Genomic DNA, 18,479 nt, shown 5'->3' with positions numbered 1-18,479 from the left:
GAATTACAGGCCTACAATAAAAAAACAACATATTTCCATTGAAAATAATGTACCGCTTTGAGCACAGAAATACTGACATAATCAGACTGCTAGGGAGGTTAACCAGTCTTTTGTTGGACACTGATAGAAAAGGTATTTAGTAGTTTATATTTACTAAAATAATTGCATTTCCATGTTGTGTGTACTGTGGGAGACCAGATATAGTGAATGCAGGGTCCTGGGTTAACACTTTAACCACTTCCAGACACTTTTACCCCATTCCTGTCCAGGCCAATTTTCAGCTTTCAATGCTATCACACTTTGAATGATAATTGCGCGGTCACACAATACTGTACCCATATGAATTTTTTAGCATTTTTTTGAGACAGACAAAGCTTTATTTTGGTGGTATTTATTCACCATTGGGATTTTAATTTTTTTTACTATGTAAATGAAAATGTCCAAAAATTTTGAAAAAAAGTGTTTTTCTTATAAAATTTTGCAAATAAATAGTATTTCATCATAAATCTTGTCCAAAATTTAGTGAAAAAAAAAATAACCCAAATTAGTTTATAACCAAAAATTATAATTACATTTTTTTTATATTATTATATGTTTTTTTTTTTTTTACATACTGTCACCCTAGCAGTACAGTGTCACCATGGTGACACTGTACTACTTGTGGGGGGTGATGAAGATTTTTTTTTTTTTTACACTGATTGCTTTCACACCCATAAAGGCTGTAAAAGCAATCATTTCTCCTTCTCTCTAGCTTCATTCTTGCAGCCATTGAGAGCTGTTGTGAATAGCCTTGTATCATGTGACCTCTGTGATCATTCGTAGACTTCACACGTAGTAAGCAATGATGTCAGAAGTGACATCTTGTTTACTACTCTGCATGTGATCACTGATTGGCCAATCAGTGATCACATGATCGGGACCTCGCACGGAGGTCCCGTCCGACGATCGGTGTTCCACTGTGTCCGGAGGACACAGCAGGCACCGGATCGCAGTGCTGCGCGCTCCCGGGGAGCGTGCACAAGCAGGGTGCGGGGAGGCCGTTTATAAACAGCCACCCAACCCTGCACTGCCACCGTCCGGCCGTTTATATACATGGGCCGGACGGGAAGTGGTTAAATATCTGTTTTAGGTCTGTAATATGAGCAGACACAAGGCCTAGCTAAATGGTTAGCTGGGACCAAAAGGCTTACCTACCATCTAGGACCCCAACTGACAGAATCTACAATATTGCAGCAGTGAACATTATTATTGTAAACCTTCAGAAAATGTATGGTGCACTGACAATACAGCAATAACACCAATGAAAACTGTTAGCTTTGGCTCTATTTAAAGGGACCAAAAATGCCGCATTTCACCCCTTTTATAAATAAGCCTCTGTACAAGTGCTAGCTGCATGCTGCACAATTTCACTTTTGAAAAGTAAGATTTCTCTGGCAGCCAATGAATATATAGTCATAAGTTTCCATTCCTCCCATGCCTTCCTAACACCTCGCAAAACCTGCTTCTGCCTCTTCTATTACTGAATATGCTAATCAGTCACATTTCTCCTCTCATGAATAATGCCACCCCCAGGTCTCTCTCATACACAGCCGCCACACTCCCCCCTCCACTTTTCCACTTCCTTGTGAATATGCAGATTGCTAGTCTCTGCACACATAAATATGTCTATTTGCTGCTCTGGCTGCTCATAGATGCTGCACAAAGACTTCTTATGCATGTGCTTTTTTTTTCTGTCCCACATCCACCTATGATGAAATGGAAAATGCTGGACTACAGCAATCAAAAATGAATGTGGATTGAAGGCATGTCCCCAATTTAAGCAAATTCATTTGGGAAAAAAAGAAAATAAACATTCATAACATTCCTGTTACCGTAATATACCAGCCTACAAAACCCAAATAACAAATAGGTTGACCATTAGGGCTGCCCATAGCAAATAATCTGTCATTTTCGTTGTGTAACGTTAAAAATAAAACAGATTCTGATTGGTTGATATAGACCACAGGATATTTTCTCGTAAGCTACATAGTTAGTCTGGCTGAAAAAAGAAAAAAGTCTATCCAGTTCAACCATACAAAAAATTAAAAAAAAGTTATAATCTTACACCCACAGTTGATCCAGAGGAAGGCAAAAAAAATACCAGCAAAGCATGATCCAATTTGCTCCTGAAGGGAAAAAATTCCTTCCTGATCCCCCCGAGAGGCAATCAGATATTCATGCTTTTGATACCTAATCCTAAAACTGACCAGATGAGGAGAAGTTCTTATTGCCTGGAGTATTTCCCTCATAGTGCTTAGGAAGTAAAGAATATGACAAATTACAACATGGATAGTTTTTTTTTCCAGACATTTTGATTAATAGGACCAACTACAGAATATGATGGTGTTGGCAAAATAGCATGTTTTTTTTAACCAGTCAAATTATGGGCTTACCCAATATATCTCTCCAATTTTTAAAATAAAATATGTTTTCTGGATGCAGCTGCTTTAACCAAATGCCCTCCAAAGGATTTACCCCCCTTCCTAAGCAGGCCATTTCTTGCAATACGGCGCTGTGTCATGCAATGCTGCACCCAAATGAAATTTATGTTTTTTTTCCCCCACAAATAGAGCTTTCTTTCTAAAACAAAAAAAAAAGACAATTTTGGAAAAAAACTATATTTTTGACATTTTGTTATAAAACATATCCAGTAAATAAATGTTAAAAATCAAATTTCGTCATAAATTTAGGCCAAAATATATTCTGCTACATGTCTTTGCTAAAAAAATCCCAATACATGTAAATTAATTGGTTTACATGAAAGTTATAGCATTTACAAATGGCAGTAAATATACAGGAAATTATCTGGGGCAATCAAAGGGTTAACTGTGTGCTGTGTGTGTTTTACTGTATGCTGTGTGTGTGTTGTACTGAGTAAGCACATTGCTTTGTACTGCTCTGCTATGCAGAGTGACACAAAGCAGTGTGCAGGAGCTGACAATATTTTTGACAGTTTGCTATAAAACATATCCAGTAAATAAATTTTAAAAATCAAATTTAGTCATAAATTTAGGCCAAAATGTATTCTGCTCCATGTCTTTGCTAAACAAATCACAATACGTGTAAATTAATTTGTTTTACATGAAAGTTATAGCGTTTACAAATGGCGGTATATATACTGGAATTTTTATTTAATTTTTTTTATACTAGTAATGTTTGCGATCAGCGACTTATAGCGGGACTGCGGCGGGCATTCTGACACTGGGGGGAACTGACTAACTGCCACTGACATCCCCAGTGACACTAATACAGTGATCAGTGCTAATAAAAAGCACTGACACTGTACTAATGACACTGGGTAAGAAGGGGTTAACATCTGGGGTGATCAAAGGGTTAACTGTGTGTTGTACTGTGTAAGCACATTGCTTTTTACTGCTCTGCTATGCAGAGCAATACAAAGCAGCGTGCTGGAGCTGACAGGGGAGAGATCTGTATTGTTTACATACAGACCTATCCCCTGTCAGTGATATTTGGCAATCGCCAGGTGCCGGCGGGGAATCATCGGCTGGGACCTGGTGATCGACTGCTGAGGCTGCCAATGACGGTGCAAGTAGGGTGTGCGTGTGTCCCCTACCTGGAAATGCAAAATCATGTATATATATGTGATTTTGCGCAGCCCCCCTGCCACCCTGTAACAGTACTGTGGTTTTGTCATCGGTATCACTTCTTCCTCAGAGGGGTTTAGAGAACAAGAGGGCCCCCCAACTGAGAGACCATCCTTTGCTCCGCTAGGATTACAGACCAGCTGAGAGGGTCCCATAACCCAGACTATCACAAGTTACAACTCATTCCCTTGTTTTCAGTTCAGGGGCGGACTGACAACTCATGGGTCATGGGGCCCCCAGTTTTAAAGATGGCCACCATGCAGCAGCCATCTTTATGAAGCAACATTAATGTGGCAGGCCTGCACGGAGGGGCACCAAGCTTGGCGACATGCAGAGTGGCAGGAGACTTAAAGCTGGCGACCCAATAAAGGGACCAGGAGCCTCTCATGGGCACTGCCACCTTAACAGCGTCATGGGCCCCTGGGAAAAGTAATGCTCTGGGGCCCCTACCAAGGAAATGGTGCCTGCGGTGCGCATAGTGCACCATGGTGAACAATAGGCATGGTCAGTAGAGAGTCTTAAAGGAGGACTGAACAGAATCTGTCTGCTGTATACACAGCACAGCCTCCAGAGCGCCACCTTGCAGCACAGCCTCCAAAGTGCCACATTACAGCACAGCCTTCAGAGTGCCACCTTGCAGCACAGCCTCCAGAGTGCCACCTTGCAGCACAGCCTCCAGAGTGCCACCTTGCAGCACAGCCTCCAGAGTGCCACCTTACAGCACAGCCCCCATAGTGTCACCTTGCAGCACAGCCCCAAGAGTGCCACCTTACAGAACAGCCTCCAGAGTGCCACCTTACATCAGAGTCCCATCTTACATCAGAGTGCCACCTTACAGCAAAGCCCCCTTACATCAATGTCCCCTTAGACATGCCTTTTCACCTTGGTTCTTGGTGTAGCAGGCGGTTGGCGGTAAAAGGCTTTTAAAAACAATCCACTTGTTCTGAACTGCACATGTGCAGTTGTGGAGCCAGCTGAATGGTGAACTGCTGTGCTTGGCTTTGGATCAGGCAGTGGGGCATGTGAATAAAAGCTATGATTGATGGGTGCCATGATGTCATCATACAGCGGAGCACCCAGACCTGTCCTGCTGCCAGATCTGTGGCCAAGCTCAGCAGTTCACCATTTGGCTGGCTCAGAATGGCACCAAGTGTTTTTGTTATGGACATATTTCGCCTCTCAATGGACATGTGTGGACTGTTGTCAACTAATCGAGTGTCTTTTTTCTAACATGTGTGTTCAATAGAAGTCGATCAGTAGATCGATTTCTGTTGATTGGCAGTGGGCACACATGGATCATACAATATACACACACTTTTTGAGGAGATCTTGTTTCCCCCCAAGGAGACTTCAACTCTAATGTGTACCAACTAGGGCACCATCAAGCGTGCAGAATAATCTATTTCTGTACTTGGGAGTGATGCTAGAGGAGATGTTATTACATGCAAATTCATCTTGAGAGTTAAACCCTGTTTCTAATTATTGAAAAAACACAAGTGATTTAGCCTGACTTTCCTTTATACTCTATGACAGCTCACTTTGGAAAACAAAACATCTCAGTCCTGGGATTAATTACATACGTACACACTACCTCTCTATATTTGCCTTGAATACTTGTGAAAACTGTTTTGAAAACAGTTTGAAACAGAAATAAAAATGGGTTGTTCCAAAAAAATATTCTTGTGCAGCAAGAAATCAGATGGCTATTTTTTTTATGTACCTTTCATTAACCCCTTCGCGAGGACGTCACACAGATATGTGGCCTCACAGAACTGGGCTTCTTTCTGTGGGGGCCGCATATTTGTGTACCTGTCTTTGTGCTGGGAATGTGCCACACAGCATGCTCCCAGCACAAAGACTGGGGTATCACTGAGAGCCATGTTTCCTGTTCTAACGATCGAGACCCGGGACTCCCGATTCCGGATCACATGATCGCTGTGATAGCCTCTGATTGGCTATCACAATGATCAGTCACTGTATAGCCCGCCCCCCTTGTTTTTTTTCTCTATGAATGAAGGAGAGAGATACATTGTATCTCTCTAACTCCTTGCATAGAGAAAACAAATTGTTAAAAATAAATAAATAACTAAATATTAAAAAACAAAATAAAAAATAAAGAAAAAAATACCTAGATCAAGGTTTGATCTAGCTCAGTGCCAGGGTTAGTGTTTGGGTCAAGGTCAGGGTCAAGGTCAAAAGGTCAGGGTCAAAGGCCAGGATTTTTTTTTAAATTGGTATCAGTGTCAGTCAGTGTCAGTTTGTTTTAGGTAAACCCCCCCCCAAAAAAACAAATGCGCACTATTGTTTCTGGGCTGTACTACGGGTACAAACAACAAATAACATACACATATATGGTATTGCTGCGATCGTCAAGAGCTGGAAAATTTATTTTGGGTTGTTTTTAGTAGTAAGGTATGGTAATAACAAGAAACACACAGCTAAATTTAAAAAAATATATATTTTTTACTATTTTGGGCCAGTTTTCATTTGATAATAAAAAAAATCAGGAGATATCCATTACCATTTACCACCAAATGAAAGTCCAATTTGTCCTGAAAAAAACAGGTATAATTCACCTGGATGTACAAAGTAGTTGTGATGATATGTACAGTTTTACTAACACATGTCAACGTTGCAAAATTGTGCTTAGGCATTAAGATTTGTTTTACCCTTAGGCGTGAAGGGGTTAAGAAACAATTATGTAATAGTAGAAAAAAATGTATCTTACCACAAACAATATAGCATAGTGCAATTTTTTTTGGTAATTTAGTAGTTGTTCTGGTGTAGGCGGTTCCTGCTCTGGGTCCACACCTGTTCCCGCAGCTGCAACCACCCGCACAGAAAAATGAGCTAGATGTGTGCGGGTGCCATTAATCCTAATGGCATGCTACACGCACTGGAAATCGCTCCTGCACTTGGAACTGCACTGCTCTTGTGGTTTCTGTGCAGGCTGTGATTCTGAAAATAGAGCATTGACCTTTTCCCTGCATTTCAGGAGGCACAGCAGCCCATTCAAATGAATGGGAGACATGCCCGCACAAAACTCAGCTCGCAGAGTAGCATACACGTGAACCTAGCCTTTGGACATGCTAATCTATCCAAGCAAGGGAAAGGTGATTCAGGGAAAGTTCCTCCTGATCTCTATAGGCAAAAACATAGCCCAATGCAAAGATTAAGGTTCGTTTGGGTTTTGCCTACTTCTCTGGCTGCCATCTTTGGTTCACCTACTGTTTATCAGAACTCAATTTTGAGCAAGAGTGCAGCACCTTTATTTAGTATGCATAGCTTTAAGAGATTCAGTTGCAAGAAAAAGTATGTGAACCCCTTGGGATTACGTGGAGTTTTGCATGAATTGAGCATAAAATGTGCTCTGAATGTCATCTAAGTCACAACAATAGAAGAACACAGTCTGCTGAACATAATACTACACAAACATTAGATGTTGCCATGGTTTAATTGCACATAACATGTAAACATTCACAGTGCAGGGAGGAAAAAGTATATGAACCTTTGGACTTAATAACTGGTTGACCCTCCTTTGGCAGCAATAACCTCAACCAAACGTTTCCTGTAGTTGCAGACCAGACCTGCACAATGATCTGGAGTCATTTTGGACCACTCCTCTTCACAAAACTGTTTCAGTGTAGCAATATTCTTGGGATATCTGGTGTGAATCGCTCTCGTAAGGTCATGCCACAGCATTTCAATCGGGTTGAGGTCAGGACTGGGCCACTCCAGAAGGCGTATTCTGTGCTGTTGCAGCCATTGTTTTGTTGAATTACTTGTATGCTTTGGGTCATTGTCCTGTTGCATTACCCATCCTCTGCGTAGCTTCAGTTGGCGGACAGATGGTCGTATGTTTTCCTGCAAAATGTCTTGATAAACTCTGGAATTCATATTCCCATCAATGACAACAATCCGTTTAGGCCCTGAGGCAGTAAAGCAGCCCCAAACCATGATGCTCCCTCTGCCATGTTTTACAGTGGGGATGAGGTTTTGATGTTGGTGTGCTGTGCCTTTTTTTCTCCACACATAGTGTTGTGTGTTCTTCCCAAACAACTCAATCTTGGTTTCATCTGTCCACAGTATATTTTGCCAGTAGTGCTGTGGAACATCCAGGTGCTCTTTTGCAAACTTCAAACGTGCTACAATATTCTTTTTGGACAGCAATGGCTTCCTCCATGGTGTCCTCCCATGTACTCCATTCTTGTTTAATGTTTTCCTTATTGTAGATGTGTCAACAAAAATGTTAGCATGTGCCAGAGATTTCTGTAGGTCTTTAGCTGACACTCTGGGATTCTTCTTTACCTCATGCAGCATTCTGCGCTGTGCTCTTGCAGTCATTTTTACAGGACGACCGCGCCTAGGGAGAGTAGCAACAGTGCTAAACTTTCTCCATTTGTAGACAGTCTGTCTTACCGTGGACACATGAACATCAAGGCTTTTGGAGATACCTTTGTTACCCTTTCCAGCTTCATGCAAGTCAACAATTCTTGATCGTAGGTCTTCTGAGAGCTCTTTTCTGCGATGCATGGTTCACATCAGACAGTGCTTCTTGAAACCAGTAAACCCAAAACAGGTGTGTGTTTTTTAAGGGCAGGACAGCTGTCAGCAACACATCCAATATCATCACACTGATTGGAGTCAAGGTTGGCTCACTCCTGGCTCCAATTAGCTCTAGGAGAAGTCATTAGCTAGGGCCTCACATACTTTTTCCTCCCTGCACTGTGAATGTTTACATGTTATGTGCAATTAAACCATGACAACATCTAATGTTTGTGTAGTATTATGTTCAGCAGACTGTGTTCTTCTATTGTTGTGACTTAGATGATGTTCAGAGCACATTTTATGCCCAATTCATGCAAAACTCCACGTAATCTCAAGGGGTTCACATACTTTTTCTTGCAACTGTAAGTGCATATTATTAGTGCTGCCATGTACAGTACTTTGTTTTTTCTTTAGGTTTTGCTTGCCTGCAGGGTTACCAACAATTTTACAAACGGTAAAAAATATACCTTTTTCCTTTGAAGTTAACTGCTCAAACTATATAAACCACCTCCTGCTCATTCTTTCAAGACCATGCAGCCTTGAGACCATCCGCAACTGCCAAAGCATTGTAAATGGGGAAAATACTGCATTATGACCACTAGATGGAGTTGAGGAGCCTAGTTGTTTCTTATGATACTCGGTGCCATCTAGTGGCAATAATGTAGTATTTTACCCCTTCACATTTTTTTTCTTTCAATAAAAACTTTCAGTCTGCACAGAATATAGCCTTAGAACATTTGATTTTGCCCCATTTGCACGGAATACATTTAAGTTTAATTTTAATGGATCAACTGCAATGCAATGTTTTTATAAATACACCCCATTTGCTACTATTACCATTAGGGTTAAAAGCCTTTTACTATTACAACATGAAGCTTTACCTCATTTACTAAGCTCTGGAACAAATGTTCTTGCAGAGTGCACATTTGCCTTTAGGAAATCAACCCCACACGATCATGGTTCACATTTTTTTTATTAAATTAGTTATTTCTGTTGATAGAACAAAAATACACCTGTGCAAATGTGATATTCTGCTGCTGCTGTTGGTGACAGGCAGCTAAGCTGACGTGCCTGTGCATGATGGCTACACAAGGCCCACAGCTGTTTCATTATTCAAGTTTTTTATTTATGTTGTGAATTTATTAGTATAACATTATATATGTAGAACATAGACAGTGGGGCTGCATGCCTTTCGATACTAGTGCGCAAACTAAAAATATGACATGTCTGTGAAAAAAGCTGGGTGTATAGATTTTGTTGGCCTTTTTTCTGTGGAAAAAGGAATAATTAGGTTAGCAACCCTGTTGGCCTTCCTGGAAATAAAACTACAACATGGAAATGGAATCTATTTTAGTAAAAAAATAAAATGAAAACAAATCTAGAATATGTATCAGAACGTCTGAATTGCAATAGTAATGAATTTAAACGAATTTTGAAATAACAAAATGAAATTTTGTCTGAAATTTGAATTTGAATTTAAAAACAAATTCGAACAAAATATAAAGGAATAGATTATAAAAATTAAAATATAAAAGAAAAGAATAGAACAGAAAAGAATAGAGTAAAACAGAACAGAATAGAAAATAAATGAATAGAATAGAAAAGATTGGAATAGAACAGAATAGAAAAGACTGGAATAGAAAAGAATAGCAAATAGAATAGAAAAGAATAAAATAAAACAGGACAGAATAGAATAGCAAATTAAAGAATAGACTAAAATAGAATAGAAAAGAATAGAACAAAATAAAATTGAAAATAAAAGAAAAGAATAAAATAGAATAGAAAAGAAATAGAATCGAATAAAATAGAATATAGCCGCATTCCGAAATTTGAATTTAAAAAAAATGGAATACAATAAAGCAGAAAAGACTAGAAAAGAATAGCTTCCCTTCCCTTATACTGTTTTAATATGTATATCAGGCTGTGGGACTCTCCTGACAGTGTATGGGTTGTCCCTTGCTCAGCTAATGTTGACCCTAATACATGCTGTTGCTTTTGAGACAGATTGTTTCTTTTGTTTTACATACTTGATATATTTGGATCATGCTGTACACTGTGTACTTGTTGATTATGCCTGATGCTGTATTTCAAGCACCTTGTACTTTTGGAAACTTTAAAAAGATTTGATTAAAAGAAAAATATATATAATAGAAAGAAATAGAATAAAAAAGAAGCATAATACAATAGAAAAGAATAGAGTAGGAAAAACAGTAGAATAGAATAGGCTAGAATAGAATGGAAAAACTATAACCATCTTCCGAAACTTGAATTTTGAACAGAATAAATTTGAATTCGAATAGAATAGATTAATATAGAATATAATAGGAAATAAAAAAATAAAATAGAATAGAAAATAATTTTAAAAAATGAAAAAAAAACAATTGAACAAAATAGAATATAACCGTCTTCCGAAATTCCAATTTTGAATAGAATAAATTCGAACACAATACTTTTTCGATTTGTTCAAATTTAATTCAACTTGACCGTATTTGGAAAATTTGAATCAAATTCAAAAACAAATAAAGTAAAATGAATTAAACAAATTTAATCGATTTCACTGAACAAAATTATTTAAATAACAAATCGAAAATGAAACAATTTTTTTGGTGCCCATGTATTGTATTGCTTCTTTTGTGTGAAATCCCTGCTGTTCCTGCCAGTCCCTTCTACTTTCCTATTAAAAACTGACCACACTAGGCAGGAAAGCACAATGTGTTCAGTTCTATATCTGTTCTGGGAACTCAGTAGGGTTTACTTACTTAGCCTGGCCATACACTATACAATTTTCTGTTCAATTTCTGCCCAATTTCCTTTAGATTTACCTTGAACTATGTAGTACAAGGGCTTGCCTGATTGGATACAATTGAAAGTGTTGTTTAGGTTTGACCTCCTATTATATGGTTTTTGGTAAGGCTGGCCATACATTATACAGTTTGCTTTAGATTTACCAGAAAACATATAATAGGAGGTCAAACCTAAAGAGCACTTTCAATTGTATCTAATTAGGCAGGCCCTTGCACTACATAGTTGAAGGTAAATCTAAAGGAAATTGGGCAGAAATTGGAAAGAAAATTGTATAGTGTATGGCCAGCCTTACCAAAAACCATATAATAGGTCAAACCTAAACAACACTTTCAATTGTATCCAATTAGGCAGACCCTTGTACTACATAGTTGAAGGTAAATCTAAAGGAAATAGGGCAGAAATTGGACAGAAAATTGTAAGAAAATTGTATAGTGTATGGCCATCCTTAATCTAAAGCAATTTTCTAAAAAAAAATGGTATAATGTATGGCCAGCCTAAAGCTGGTTCACTCAGAATCTTGTGCACTTCTGCATAGAAATCAGTTTACTGGTTTTATTGCCAACGCTTAATTAGACAAGCTGAGGTTAGAAGCTGATTGGCTACCATGCAGAGCTGCACCACATTCTAAGTGAACCAGCTTTAGTAAATAAACCCCAGTGCTCCTCCAATGATCAGACTTCATCTGACACGCCCTCCCCTGTACCACCATTCACTGGGAAGTTCAGTGTACTGCTGTTTCTCCTTCCACAATTTCTAGATACATGCCCCTTGTATACATGCAGCTACACAGTGCATTTAATGCACGTATTATCTAATGATCTGCTGTATGCATTACTCTGATTGCATTCCCTTGAGCCGGACTTCACAACATGTAAACCAGTCACTTCTCCGCCCTTTGGAAATGTCTGTTCTATATTGCCTTTTGGCACCTGGTAACAATTGTATGCCTAGAGAATTGACTTATTAACTGTCCTCTCAGGACCCTTCTGATTGTTATGGAGTTTAATATTACGGATGTTATACACTTTCATCCTGATTAGAGCAATGTGAATTTCAGTCAATCTTCTGACGATAACCTCAGAACTCAATTCTATTTCCTAACAGTAATGAGAAATGGTGCTTGTTATCCAAACATCATTTATGCAAGCAGGAAGGTCACGAAGGTGAAGCACTACCAAAAAAGGGTGCCGAGACCTTATTAACCCCATCAAATTCCCAGACATTACAGCACTTTCCAGCATGACAATACAGACAGTGCAAAACAAAGAATTTGATCTCAATTTATAATAATATGTAATTGCATTTTTCATTCCGGCCATAAATTTTATCAAAAGTACAAATAGCATCAGAGTTCTATTGATAGTTGTGTCTATAAATTGCTGCTTTTTATAATGACGGCACACTACAATTTACCAATTTTTCCTTTGGTTTTCCATTCCCATCTGGTTTAACTCCCCAGTCACAGTGGATGCGATCTGTATGCCATGCGACTTGCAAATCACATGCCAAGTCGCACCCTATTGTCAGCAATTAGAGCGATCATATCGCTGTGGTTCCCTTGGTCGAAGCCGCATTGATTTCTAAAGGACTACATGCACTACTTTTGCTGCGATTTGCATAGACATCTGTGTCGGATGACTTGCAAATCACACCTGAAATCGGTAGGTCACCTGACTTTGAAATCGTGCGACTTCACTGTGAGTCGGGTTTGATGTGACCGGGGTGTAAGTCATAGAGATTTATTCCTTGTTCTAGCTACAGTATATTCAAAGGGGAAGAGATATGTTTTGTTTTTGTTTGTTTTTTAAAATAAAATTGTGGAAAAAAAGCAGGTGCATACCAGCACCCTCAGTTATCAGGAGTAAAGCCGCATCCTGGCAGCATAGTGGTGTTTAAATTGGGTGTGCATCTCTACTAAATAATATAAATAGGTTATGCTGAGGGGAGGAAAGGAAACCAAAAAGCCTTTCATTATTAAACTGTAAAAATAACATATTACATCACAATTCAAGGCAAAATACAGTCAGTTAAAGGGGACCTAAGCCATGGAAGCTGTGCCCAAAAAACGCAGGGAGGATGCAAAGGACTAGTCATCAGTATTGTACTATATGTGTTCTCTCTGCAGCTGATCAGAGCTGCCCCCCCCATGACTTGTGATCTGCTGATTAAAGTGTTACTGAACCCACAATCAGTCTGTATATGCAGTAAAGCATGCTTGTTATGCTCACTGTGGAACCTAAGGGGTTAATCTTCTGCATTGTGTAAAAAGGCCATTTGATCCGTTCTTCTCTGTTCCTCCACCTCTTATCTCCTGATAAGACAGACTGAACTGTAGGCATTTTGCACATGCTCAGTTTGGTGTGTATTGCTAGAGAGGTGTTTTTTTTTCTTGGGAGAGTGCATGTGATCAGCACAGGGCCAATCAGCACTGGTCAGACAGAGGTCAGGTGTCCTGCATCCTCCTAGAGCAGAAAGAAAACTCCTCTGACATGCTTTAACCAGTGCTCTGCTGAACACTGATAGAAGTCACAAGACTGCTCTACCTTCTGATGAGAAAAGGTATTTAGCAGTTCATATTTACTAAAATAATTGCATTTCCATGTTCTGTGTACTGTGGAAGATGAGATATAGTGAATGCAGGGTCCGGGGTTTAGTAACACTTTAGGCAAGCCCTTTTAAAAGTTCATAATGTTAGAGGTATTACATGGTCATGTGATTGCAAGATTGGGGGTCTGAGCTACTAACTCCTGATCATAAGCCGTAACAGCGCTGGCGACAGTGCAGTCATGATGCTAGGGGTGCCAAGTGATCACAGTTCCAGCACAAAACAGCGGCACTGGATGTTTCTATTATTTTGTAAGAATATATTTATATAGTTATACATTGATGCACACTAAATATTAAATAATATATTACCTCAACATTTCATATTCCTGATATGTGCCTGTTGTACCATGTACTTATGCTCACAGGTATCCTGTTCTCTTTGTTCTTCTTCCTTTGTGTGAATTTCCCATAGATCCTGCTAAACCCCTTGCTTTTCTATTTCAAACTCACCATACTAGGCATAGAAGCACATCCATCTGAAAGTGTTCAATTTTCTGGGTGTGTTGGGAGCACAGCCTGCCTGTCCTCCACTGGCCAAGACTTGTGCTGACATGCTCCCCTGCACAGCCATTCAGAGGGAAGGTCAGTGTACTGCTGTTTCTCCACCCCTAGCTCTCTAAGCCCCATAAGCAGCTGAGAACGGAAGTTATGTGATCACTTATATTAAAAAAAGGATGTTTATATATTTTTTTTAACTGCAACGTATTTACACATATTTTGTCTTATCCATAGGAATCTAAAGTCTTTATTATTCAGCTGGTTAGAACAAGCAGGGCAAAGGGCACCCAATGCATTTTTGGGGGAAATACATTCACCTTCATCGGGGTTGAGTAAAATAGCAGGATGTTAAATTGACTCAACAATACTACTCCGCAGAATGACCTGAAGGTAGAGGATGTCATAGACCAGGGGTCTCCAAACTGCGGCCCCAGGGGGGAATGCATCCCTTTCCTAGCCTTTATCTGGCCCTTGGGGCGCTATTCCTCCCACTGACACCAACAATGGGGCATTATTACTTCTACTGATACCAGTGGTGGGGTACTATTCCTCCCACTGACACCAACAATGGGGCATTATTACTTCTACTATTCCTCCCACTGATGCCAATGATGGGGAACTATTCTTGCTCCTACTGACCACCAATTCTGAGGCTATGTTTATTTTCACTGATGCTGGCCCTGGGACATTTTTCACCCCTACTGGCCACAATCTGCCCCCCCCCCCTAAAGTCTGACCGGCCCTTTGTTTGAAAAGTTTGGAGGCCCCTTTTATAGACAACAGTCAGTGCTGGTATTCACAGTGAAAATAGAAAGTGATAAGAAATCTCCCCAATAAAAAAACCTGACAAGGGTTTTAACCAGGGGCGGACTGACTATTTGGAAACTCGGGCACTGCCCGAGGCCCCGGGGTCAGTAGGGGGCCCCATGAGATGCCCCTGGTACCTTTTTCATAGGCTTTTTTGAGTTGTCAGTCCGCCCCTGGTCCGCCCCCCCGGGGGCCCCATGAGTTGTCAGTCCGCCCCTGGTTTTAACCCAACCATACTCTATCCAAAATGAAAAAAAAAAATTTTGTTCTGCTTTAACAGGGTGTCAGCTAAAGCCTAGTATACATGATCAGAAGATCGTATGAAAAATACCTCTTTCTAAGCAATTGTACGATAATCTGATCATTATTAAACAGCTTTCGTCCAAAATTCTTTGAAGGGACAAACACCAAAATTTTTCTCGTACGATACCAGATGGTACGATTTTTGTTTAACCACTTGCCCTCCAGTGGATTTACCCCCCTTTCTGACCAGGCCATTTTTTGCAGTACGACGCTGTGTTACTTTAACTGACAATTGCGCGGTCATGCAACTCTACACCCAAATTAAGTTTATGTCCTTTTTTCCCCACAAATAGAGTTTTCTTTTGGTGGTATTTGATCGCCTCTTTGGTTTTTATTTTTGCGCTATAAAAAAAAAGTTCGTCATTTTTGAGAAAAAAATTATATTTTTGACTTTTTCCTATTAAACATGTCCAGTAAAAAAAATTTAATTATCACATTTCATCATAAATTTAGGCCAAAATGTATTCTGCTACATGTCTTTGCTAAGAAAAATCCCAATTCGTGTAAATTAATTGGTTTACATGAAAGTTATAGCGTCTACAAATTGCGGTATATATACTGGAATTTTTTTTTATACTAGTAATGGCGGCAATCAGTGACTTATAGCGGGACTGAGGTGGGCATTCTGACACTGGGGGGAACTGACTAACTGACACTTACATCCTCAGTGACACTAATACAGTGATCAGTGCTAATAAAAAGCACTGACACTGTACTAATGGCACTGGGCAAGAAGGGGTTAATATCTGGGGTGATCAAAGGGTGAACTGTGTGCTGTTTTACTGTGTTGTCTGTGTGTGTTTAACTGTAAGCAGAGCCATACAAAGCAGTGTGCAGGAGCTGACAGGGGAGAGATCTGTATTGTTTACATACAGGTTTCTCTCCCGTTGGTGATACACAGCGATCACCGGGTGCCAGTGGGGAATCACCGGCCGGGCCCCGGTGATCGACAGGTGAGGCTGCCAATGGTGGCACGGGTAGGGTGACATGCAAAATCACATATATACAGTATATATACGTGATTTTGTGCACACCTCCCGCCCTGTAGCAGGGTGGCGGAAAAGCAAAAGTACAGTTTTCATCCAAAAATACAAAACATTAAATCACTTCTGAATTTTTATTCTGTCATACAAGAATTTTTGTAACTTTAACCTCCCTGGCGGTATTCCCGAGTGTAGCTCTGGGTAAAGTTTCAGTACCAAAAGCGGTAACCCCGAGCTATACTCGGGCTTACCATGGGGCGTTGCACAGGGATTCCCTACAGCGCTTACCTTGTCCTTCGCTCCCGCGATGTGTCCCCTGCAGCATCCCCGGCCATCTCCTCCGGCCGATGCCGGCATCTGGCTTCCGTGTTCCGGTCCCTGTGACGTCGGGACGTAAGAGCGCCGGAACCGGCGGCAAATTTGAAAATTAAAAAAAAATGAAATTTTTTTTAAAACGATTATTTCATAGCAAAACATTCCTGTATCAAAGCATTTCACATACATTTTGTCCCTACTGCTTTGTCCTGTGCCCTGCCTGCATTTTGACTGTTCTTTCTGCCTGGAAACGTCCACGGCGTCCAAAAAGCGTCCCTTTAGGTCAAAATCGGTTTTAGACCAGCTAGAGAACAGTGATAGTAAATCAGAACTACTTGCAGAATTGAGTGATAATGATTCGTGGGGGAAATTCGTCATCAGACACTGAAAACAATTTTGCGACTTTCCTCAGTGATGTGCGAACTTGGCGCTATATTTCAAATTTCAGTGTTTTTGGTTTGATTATATTATTGAATTAAATTTATTATTATTATATTATTATTTTTTATGAGTATTTATTAAATTATAATTTATGATTTTGTGTTTCAAGTTTTATCATATCCGGAATGTTTACTAGACTCTTGTTCGGACAGATTTCAGGGAGTTATTCCTAAATTACAGGCCTACAATAAAAAAAAATACATATTTCCATGCAAAAAAAATGGTACCGCTTTCAGCACCAAAAATCTGAAATAATCATACCGCCAGGGAGGTTAATAACCTCTTCAATTTAGATATGGAGACTAGTATGCAACAAAAAAAAAGACAATCATTTGAAATCATCATCGTGTGTACGGGTCTTAACCCTACTCTATCCAAAGAGCTTGGGTGGTACTATTTCTTAGCACACTGTTAAGAAATAAAGTCATGGCACAGACATTTCTTCAAGTCTTCCGCACAGTATTTGGGAAGGAAAGATTATCAAAGACTGACATCATCCAAACTGAAAAGCCAGAACAGAGATTTCGATAATGTATCAAGTTTCTTACTTACCTGATGTCTGAAATCACTCTTTCCTGGCAAGGACAGTCACCAGCTCTGCCGAAACCATTTAGGTCTTGCTAGAAAAAAAAAGACATATTTTTATTTAGACGAAAGTAGCAAAAAGTAGTTAGTCTTAACGTTCTTACAGAATATTATGCTATAGTACAAAAATGAAGCAGAGTAATGCTTTTAGAGCAAAAGAGGGCTCTGTTCTTATGCAGAAAGTACACATTGAAGCCCAACTGTAGCCACAAAGATAGGGTTCCGTTGGATGGCCATTGTACTGACAACCTCCATTTTCAGAGCTTCTCTTTTATTTTCCTTCTCCAGCAAATGCAGTATGCAATGTCTAAATATGAATGCACTTTAACAGACTTGGTCAGACATGACTCCTCTTTATTAGAATTACAGTTCTGTGAGAGTAGTGTGGCAATTACCAATATAGAACTGGAGTGGAAAGACAGGAAGAACATTTTCTCCGAAAAAGGTTAGGTTAATGGTAGTTAAAAATAACTTACAATGGTACAGGAACACAAAAAATAAATATGTTGTGAGACTTCTATTGGGCTTTAATGCTAGTTATACATGGAGCAAACTTTTGCAAGATAAAAAAAAATCAGCTACTTGGCTCCACTACATACACTCACAGGCCACTTTACTAGGTACATCTGTTCAATTGATTGGTAACACAAAGGCTAGGTTCACACCTATGCAGTTTGCGTTTGATCTGTTTCTGCAGTGATTTTTGTGGTGCGTTTTTTTTTTTTCCAATTTGTTGCTGGGCAGATTAAAACACAAAAAAGCATCAAAAATGCACTACGTGCTTTTCTGTAGCATCTCCATTGAAGACTATAGAACCAAAAACGCAACGTTTTGCATTTAAAAAAGTCCATGAACCTTTCCAAAAAATGGGGAGATGTGAACCTTTCCCATAGGAAATCATGTTAAATGGACTGCTGTGCTTTTCTGCAAAATGCAACAGAAA

The 18,479-nt window shown here is 39.6% G+C and overlaps 1 protein-coding gene across 1 annotated transcript in view; it reads right to left on the bottom strand.

Annotated features, from left to right (window-relative positions):
• LOC149452429 (trinucleotide repeat-containing gene 6C protein-like) overlaps positions 1 to 17,565 on the bottom strand; it is a 179,613-nt gene extending 162,048 nt beyond the window's left edge. The window contains exon 1 of the mRNA XM_089689411.1: positions 17,504 to 17,565. The gene's annotated coding sequence lies outside the window, so the exon portion shown is untranslated. The remainder of the gene's footprint in view (positions 1 to 17,503) is intronic.
• Positions 17,566 to 18,479: the final 914 nt, after the last annotated feature.

The sequence above is a fragment of the Staurois parvus genome, unplaced genomic scaffold (assembly GCF_062004578.1).
Source record: "Staurois parvus isolate SC_StPar_1 unplaced genomic scaffold, SC_StPar_1.0 ptg000473l, whole genome shotgun sequence".
Lineage (NCBI taxonomy): Eukaryota > Metazoa > Chordata > Amphibia > Anura > Ranidae > Staurois > Staurois parvus.
The sequence above is the reverse complement of the archived record's forward strand: the minus strand, read 5'-3'. Positions and strand labels throughout refer to the sequence as shown.